This window comes from Myotis nattereri (assembly GCF_964212035.1).
Source record: "Myotis nattereri genome assembly, chromosome: 15".
NCBI lineage: Eukaryota > Metazoa > Chordata > Mammalia > Chiroptera > Vespertilionidae > Myotis > Myotis nattereri.
In genome coordinates this window covers 24,381,100-24,389,748 of record NC_138090.1, presented here as the reverse complement: position 1 = coordinate 24,389,748, position 8,649 = coordinate 24,381,100, and the positions used below count along the sequence as shown (strand labels likewise).

Genomic DNA, 8,649 nt, shown 5'->3' with positions numbered 1-8,649 from the left:
AAGAAACAGGAAGAAATTGTAGATCAAAAGAGATTTAAGGGAAATAGCAACATTAGGTTGTACATATCTGACTCAAACAATTGTGGGGAAAAGTTGTGGTGTTTCCAGTTTTCACTCAGGAATATAGAGGAAAAGAAGAGATGTGACGACGTATTCACTTAGTTAGGGTAGATGCCAATGGATAGACACCTGTGAGAAGAGTTCAGCTAGAATAGGTAACATAATATTAGCAAAGCAAATCAAGCATTATATAAAAAGATAACGCCACAACCAAGTGGTGTTTATCCAGGAATGCTGACTTGAAAATCAATCCATGTAATTCACAATGTTAACAAAAAAAAAAAAAGAAGAAAAACCATCATACAATTGGCCCTTGAACAACATGGGCTTGAACTGCATGGGTTCACTTATAGGTGGAATTTTTTAATAAATATATACATTTATGTTCTCTTCCTAACAATTTTTTTAAATCTTTGACAGACTTTAATGTGGTTTGTTTTACTTGAAACAGGGGCCATCAGAGGTGATGAGCTGTTAGGGTAAACATTCTGGAGAATGGCATGAAGAAGGTAATACACCCCAGCATCTCACACGGGAGTAAAAGACGATGTCAGCAACACGCCACAGAAGGAAACGAACAAAATGTAAAGGTACCAGGCTGTGGGAAAGGCATGCGTGGCCCCTGGAGCAGATCCGCTGTGCACTGTGGGTAAGTGTGGGCAGTGAGAGTCCAAATGGAACAAAACCGATTCTGATCTGAAGCCGAGGATCCTGCATAGGCAGCTTTTACTCAGATTGGCTTCCTAGTACACCTGCTGTGTGGTTCCAGGTCGTAAAAGGGGGATGAGGTTTGCTGAACAGTAAGTAACACAAGCGCCCTCCTTTTCCTTTTTCTAGAAGAGAGGGGAGCCCTCCCTAGTTCAACTTCAGCAGTGGCTTCTGAAGGTCTTTAAGCATCCTGACTTACTACTAAAAACAAATCACAACAAAATAAAATACAGACAAGTGGCCTGAATAGAAACAAATCAAATGGAAAAGCAGATTCATAAAAAAAACCTGGGGGCCAATCCATTAACTCTACAGTTAACTCCCTGTCTGAGTGACGATGTTTCACCTGGACTCCCAAGACTCCCAAGCACAAGCTGCTCTTGGCAGCTGTGAGAATAGCTACCTTTCCTTTGAACATATGTCCTGCTTGCTACTGGTGACTGTATGCCAAGTGCTGACCTTAAAGAGACCCTCACATTGGCAAAGGGCCCCAGGCAGTGTCTGCCTGATGTGGCCGTGTCTGTGGGAAACAAGACTTATACCCTCAAATAATGACCCCCCCACTCCCCCAACGTCCCCTCTCCTCTTCCCATCTGCACTGTATGTGTTGACCTCCTCACGGGGAGGTGCAATGATTCCATTTCCCTCTCAGTTCCAGGCACTCTCTGGAACATCTCGGATTAACCAGGTCTTTCATTTCTTTTCAACTCCGTTGGTGGTTTTTGACTTGGAATGATTTCTTCTTCTGGAAGAATGGCTTTCATTGTTGCCTGGATGCCTGTCTTCAGAACCTTATGTCCCTTTCCCATGAGGCTGGGAAATATCTGGGCTGTAGGTGCCGTCTTCACACTCGGAGTAGGTCTTTCCTCAGTGACCTCAGTGCTCTGCATACCACACCATACAGTACAGACACAGGAAGGTGGTGAAAGCCCCACAAAGAAGCCAAAGCACAACATACAGTACCTGTGTCTTAGAGAAGAGATCTTGTCCAAATTTTATGCAAACAATAGCTTCCAGGAAAGCAATGACCTCAAACACCCAGCACTGTGTCCCCATGTGCTTGCACTGTGTCGGCGAGGTAAGCATAGCACTGTGTCACTGTGGGCACCGTGATGCCACTACTAAAGAGAATCCTACACCAAGTGAATGGATGACCAGCTTGGAACACAAAGATATGTTTCCAGAAGAAGGTGTTCAACTCAGTTAGCTGCCGAATGATCATAGAAAGGTATATTCTAGCCACTCTCTTAAATGAAGACTTGGGGTCAAACCATCGAACGTAGGTCCACCTGGCAGGAGTGAACTGCAGGCTCTTTTGATTTTCCCAGTGGTGGTGTGGATGTCCTTGAAACTTGTCCAGTGGTAGGTCCTCATCTCTAAGAACTGGCAGGGGACCATGCCCAGCCAGATGCTGCCGCTGTTGCACAGCAGGATGTCCAGAACCACCTGCTTCCACCAGCATTCAGCGAAATTGGGCAGGAGATGCATGAAGAAAAGCTCGGTTAGCTCCCAGGTGATGCTTACGGTCCAGCAGAGACATTCATGGCCCAGCTCCAAAAATGTCCAAATGCAAATATATCAAAATGGCTGATGACTCTCACCCAGGTGATAACATGGCAGTTCACAGCATACTCCATGATATACACTTCCCTCGTGGCATAGCAGAGATTTGGAAGTAGCCAGTACATTATGGATTTCAGGAAGAGGAGGAAGACCAGGAAGAGGAAGTAGAGCACACTGAGTCCAAAAATCATTCTCCATAAGGCTGGATGAGGTCTAGTAAAGGGACTGTTGGGGAAAGCTAATGCACTGATGGTAAGAAAGAAGAAAATAACAGAGAGGATACCCTGCCAGATGTTGTCTTCTGGGACAGAGTCATCCCTTTCATAAGTCCTTGAAACTGAGATACATAGGTAGGGTCATGTTTATGAGGCCAGTCACTGTTTAAGGATCCTCTCTCCCAATGGAAAATAGTCCCAGCTGGTGAAGGTGAAGTACATGAGGCTGACGATGGTGAAGCTCAGCAGAGTGATGGTGTGCGGCTGGTAGAAGAAGTCAATGGTGATGTCCTCCACTTGCTGCTCATTGATCATCCAAAATGCATCTTGTAGTTCATATCATCCTTGCTCAGGGTCCTGCTCCCCATGCAGGACACCATGGTGGTGGCAGTGGCAGTGGTAGCAGTAGCGTCTGTGGCTGCTGCCCTGGTCCTGGAAGGCTGGGACCCAGGAGGTGACCAGCTGAAGCGCAAGGGAGGCCGGATGGCAAGTCACAATTTTCTTAATAACATTTTCTCTACTTACTTTATTATAATAAGTATATAATACATACAAGATATAAAATACGTGTTAATTAATTACCTATATTATCAGTAAGGCTTTTGGTTAACAGCAGGACATTATCAAGTTTAGGGGGAGTCAAAAGTTACACATGGATTTTTGACTATGGGAGGTCAGAACGTCTAGTCGTATTGTTCCAGGGTCAACTGTACTTAATGGTAAAGGGCTCAATGCTTTCCATTAAGATCAAGCTAGGGATATCCTTTCTTACCACTCCTATTCAACATCATACTGAATGCATCATACTGGGTACAGTTCAGCCAATACAATAAAACAAGAAGAGGAAATCAAAGGCTTACACATAGGAGAGAAAGAAAATGGTCTCTCTTCCCATCAGCAGCCTGAGGTGACCTCTGAAATTAGTTCACTATTTGCTTGACCCAGAAAACCCCACAAAATCATGAAAGTCAAGAGGCTCAAATCTTCATGTTCACTTTAAGAACACTCATGAAACTGCCCAGGCCATCAAGGGCATGCCTATTCGAAAATCCACCAAATATCTGAAGGATGTCACTTTACCAAAGCAATGTGGGCCATTATATCATTACAAGGGTGGAGCTGGTAGATGTGCACAGGCTAAACAGTGGGGCTGGACACAGAGTCAGAAGCCCAAAAAGAGTACTGAATTTTTTGCTGCGCATGCTTAAAATTGCAGAGTAATGCTAAACTTAAGGGTTTTGATCAGCGGTTCTCAACCTGTGGGTCGCGACCCCTTTGGCGGTCGAACGACCCTTTCACAGGGTTGCCTAAGACCATCCTGCATATCAGATATTTACATTATGATTCATAACAGTAGCAACATTACAGTTATGAAGTAGCAATGAAAATAATTTTATGGCTGGGTCACAACATGAGGAACTGTATTTAAAGGGCCAGAAGGTTGAGAACCACTGGTTTCGATGTAGATTCTCTGGTCATTGAGCACATCCAGGTGAACCAAGTTCCCAAAATGCGGCACAGAACTTACAGAGCTCATGGGTGGGTTAACACATGAACTCTCCCTGCCACATGGGGATGATCTTTACCGGGGGAAAAAGCAGATTGTTCCTAAACCAGAAGAGGAGGCTGCACAGAAGAAAAATATCCCAGAAACAAAATGAAGAAAAAAAACACCTTATGATCCAGGGGGTAAACTCAGCATAAAATAAATGCTAATAAAAGTTTTAAAAAATAAGAAAGAAAATAGTCTCCATTAACAGGTGACATGACTGTATATATAGAAAATCCCAAGTATCTATAAAAAAATATCTCTTCGAACTAGCATGTAAGTTTGGCAAGTTTGCAAGATAAAGTCAATTTTTCCACATACTGGCAACGACAAATTAGAATTCGATTTTTTTTAAATACCATTTATAATAGCATTACAAAATGAAATTTAGTTTCACACATGTCATTCATATTATATATATAACAGAACATGTGTAAAAAATATAAAACACTGAAGAAAGAAACCAAAGAAGACCCAAATAATCATATTCATAGATTGGAAAACTGGGAATTATTGTCAACCAGACACAGAATGCCAAGTACTACATGATTTCCCTTATATGTGGGTTCTAAAAAACACACACAAAACATACTCATAGAAACAGAGATCAAACTGATGGTTGCCAGAGGGAGTGAGGGGATGGGTAAAATATGAAGGGAAATATAGTCAATAAAATTGTGATAACTTTGCACAGTGACAGATGATTATTAGACTTAGTGTGGCAATCATGTCTTAAGGTACATACTTGTTGAATCACATGAAATATTGTATACATGAAACTAATATAATGTTGTATACCAACTATACTTAACTTTTTAAAGATGTCAGTATGATCTATAGATTAAACACAAAATCACTGGTGTACCGTAACTCTCTACATTGCTTTTGAAATTCTTCTGAAAGTCTAAAATTATCTCAAAATAAAACATTTTTTTAAATGGTAAGATAATTGGGAGGATTAAGTAATTATTATTTGATTTTAGGTAAGATAAAGGTATTGAGGTTGTGTTTTTAAAATTCTTATGTCTTAAAGACATAAATTTAAATTTTAAATAATTAGAAAATCACTAAGTGCAACCACTACAGAAATATTTCTTTTAAGCAAGAATCACAAATGTTAAAATTAGTGAAAGTATAATGTCAATTTTTCCACATACTGGCAATGACAAACAAGATATGAGAAACAAGATATCTATATTTTCTCAAAATATCTCTCCATATAATCTTATTAAATGTAAAGACAATGATAGTAACTTTAAGTGAAGTGACTAGCAACCATTAACTTAATTATGTACCTCCTGATATGAAGCACAGAAGATCCAGTACCATTTCTGTGTATTCCTGCATAAAATGCATAACCTAAATCTTAATCATACAGAAGCATTACACAAACCCAAAATGAATGACATTCTACAAAATGATTGGCCTTTAGTCTTTTAAAATGTGGAAATCATGAAAGACAGAGACAGGCTGAATTACTGCTCCAGATTAAAGGAGACAAATGATATATGAGATCCAAATGCAACATGTGATTTTGGGATAGATTTTGGTCAGAAAAAAATTCTCTTTGCTGTAAAGAATTTTAATGGGGCAATTTGTAACATTTAAATAGGCTTTTAGATTGGTTAACAGTGTTGTGTCATTTTTAATTTTCTGAATTTAATCACTGTACTATGGCTATATTTTTTAGGTTATACAATGAAGTCTTTGGGAGAAAGTGGGCATCTTATCTGCCATTTAAACTCACACAGTTCAAAAAGAAAACTATATTTACATATGTAATATATAAACACACATATAGAGTATATATGTATATGTCTGGTATATATATATATGTATATATATACATATGTACACATAGAGTGTAATTATATATTAGAGAGAATAAGTATACTTAATATATTTAGGGAGAGAAAATGATCAAGCAAATGTGTTAAAATGTTAACATTTAGGGCACTTTTGTAAAGGATACACAGAAATTTTATACTAGTTTTATAACTTTTCTAAAAGTCTAAAGTGATCCCTAAGATACAAATTTTTTGTTAATTAACAAAATGTTTTGGTGATTGCTCCAGATGTAATTTCCTCAACACTCCCCTCCCCACAAAAAACCTTATAGATTTTAGTTACTTCTAATTTTTGGTTCACTTGTTTATTGTATAGCCTTTTCTTTGACTGCTATTATCATTGTCTGGCTGAGCCTATAAATTGGAAGACTAATGCAGACAAGTAAAATAAATGTAGCAGATAAGAAAACACTTCCTAATGTCTAACTTAAATTGCTTTTGTTGAAACCTAATAATATTTCTTCCTGTCCTCACTTTGGAAGTAACAGAAAGCAACTAGTCAATATCCACCTTATAAAAATCTTTTAGATTTAGAATTTTCTTTCTAATACTACAAGGAAAAGAGAGGAAAAAAACCCAGATATGTCAAGCAACCAGCTAATCCAGGATAAAGGTCAGTCATGTTGGTTAGTTAAGTGATGGAGTGGTACAGTTAAACCCTAAGATAACTTCCTCCCACAAATATGGTCTAACTCTATACAACACTCCCAGCATGTTCCCCTTAGCCAATATGCCTTACTCAGTTCTTGACTATTTTCTAAAGGTCTCATAGTTTAGATTGCCCTCCCTTAGTTCTGAATCCTTGCTGAATCTCCCATGTAAGTTCAACTTAGACCTGGAGCTTTTTCCTTTTCCAACCGGACAAATCTTATTTATCTATCAAGACTCCTCACATGATCCCTTTCTCCCTCAAAAACAATTAGCCATTCTCTTCTTTGTGCTCCCCTGGATGTAGCTAGGGGTTTGTACCTAGTTTCTGGGATTGAAGTTCTTTACATTATCATCACTTTAGGCTCAAGTCTGGTTACTAGAATATGAATTCCAAGGAGGCAGCTACTATGTGTCATATTTTATTGTTTATAAGTGAGTTTTCCAGGATTTCTTCCCACCTCCCTAGCTGCTCCTTCTATTTTCAGGTTAATTCTCCTTTAACGAGAAGAATTCCAACTCAGTGTTGGAATCCCTCAATACTTGATCTCTAGTCCTCTGCTTGCCTCAGTGTATACTCCTCTTCCTAGTTGATTTTATCAATTCCCTCACTTTCAATGACTACCTTTATGCAAATTACTCCCCAACTGCATGACTTCCAGAGATTAAGCCCAGCACACGCATCTATCATCTCTTAAATATAATAAAGATACCTCAAACATATATTCAAAACAAAACTCAGGAACTTTCTACCTGGTAATGACCTTTCTACCACCCATTTCCCCCTTTTTACAGCAGCAGTATCCTACTTTCCTTTAAGGCCTTCACCCCTCTTACTCTGGCCAGTCTGGTCTCTATGAGGCCAACCCCACCCTCATCCACAACTCTAAGGGTAGGTGGTGATTAACTGAAGCCCAATCCACATATCCCATACCCCTGGCAAAGGTGAGTTCTGGGCAGTGGGCATGTAATCCAATCAGAGCAAATGAGCCACAGTGATGCCCTATATGAGGCTCTTGGAGAAAAAAGATCTCTTCCTGTACTTGGTGGTGTAAGTATGTGGTCATCTTGCTTCCCTAAGTGGCCAAAGATATCCAAGGGAATTAAAGCCAAGAGACTGATCCTTGTCACACTGGCTCCTAAATAAGTCATTCCTATTTTCTCTTTTTTTTTTCTTCCTTTATATTAGTCAACTAATTCTCCTCTTACTTAAGCCTATTTATATTGGGTTTCCTACCACTTGAATCATAAAGCACTTTATCTGATACTCCCTCCCCTACATCTAATCTTCCAGAGTCTTCCAACTGAGTGAACAACAGCAGCATCCATCCAGCTAAGAAAATCAGATATGTAGGAGTCATTTCAAATACCTCCTTTTCCTTCATCTCCCATAGCCAATCTGTCACCAACTCCTGTCAATTAGAGGCTCTAAAATTTCTCAAATCAATCTATTTCTCTCTATCTTTAGTGTCCCCACTCTATTCCAACTATATTTACCTGGGCTACTATAGCCCACTAACTGCTCTACCATCACCTACCCTTGTCTTCCTCTAATCTATTCTCCATACTGCAGCCAAAATGATCTCCCTAAAGAGCTATAGTGCTAATTTCACTATCCTGTTAAAACCAATCATTTTACATTGCTTTTATTTAATTTTTACTGAATTCCAAATTTTTTAACATGGTACCTCTACCTGGCTTCCCCCAAAACTGCAGGACACAAAAGCTTGCCTGAACATAGTTTCATTTGGGAAGTGACCCACAGAGCAGGATTCATGGATTAGGGAAAGTGAGTGAAATAGGGAAAGAGAAAATGAATGAGCAAGGTGCCCACCACTGTGAGCAATTGTGATCAATCCCATGGGGAACTTCTGAAGGACTGTGGGGAATGCATTTCAAGATTCTCCCCAAGAGACAAAGGGGAGAAGCATTCACTCATTGACTTTCATCTGCCAATGGTTGAGAGATGTCCTGTGGATGGTAATTCCCTGGCACTTCTGTGTTGCTCATGTGGGACAGCCAGTAATCTCCTGCAAGGGCCCCAGGCCTGGGGACCAGA

General features: G+C 39.6%; 2 pseudogenes across 2 annotated transcripts; one reads left to right on the top strand and one right to left on the bottom strand.

The window, feature by feature from the left end:
* Positions 1 to 1,461: 1,461 nt before the first annotated feature.
* LOC308531276 (phosphatidylserine synthase 1-like) lies at positions 1,462 to 2,926 on the bottom strand (annotated as a pseudogene). The gene is made up of 2 exons: positions 2,710 to 2,926; positions 1,462 to 2,649 (listed from the first exon to the last, which is right to left on the bottom strand). The product of its transcript is annotated as a phosphatidylserine synthase 1-like (transcript).
* On the top strand, positions 2,925 to 4,207 carry LOC308531425 (large ribosomal subunit protein uL22-like; annotated as a pseudogene). Its single transcript has 3 exons — positions 2,925 to 3,024; positions 3,471 to 3,763; positions 3,984 to 4,207. The product of its transcript is annotated as a large ribosomal subunit protein uL22-like (transcript).
* The last annotated feature ends 4,442 nt before the right edge of the window (positions 4,208 to 8,649 follow it).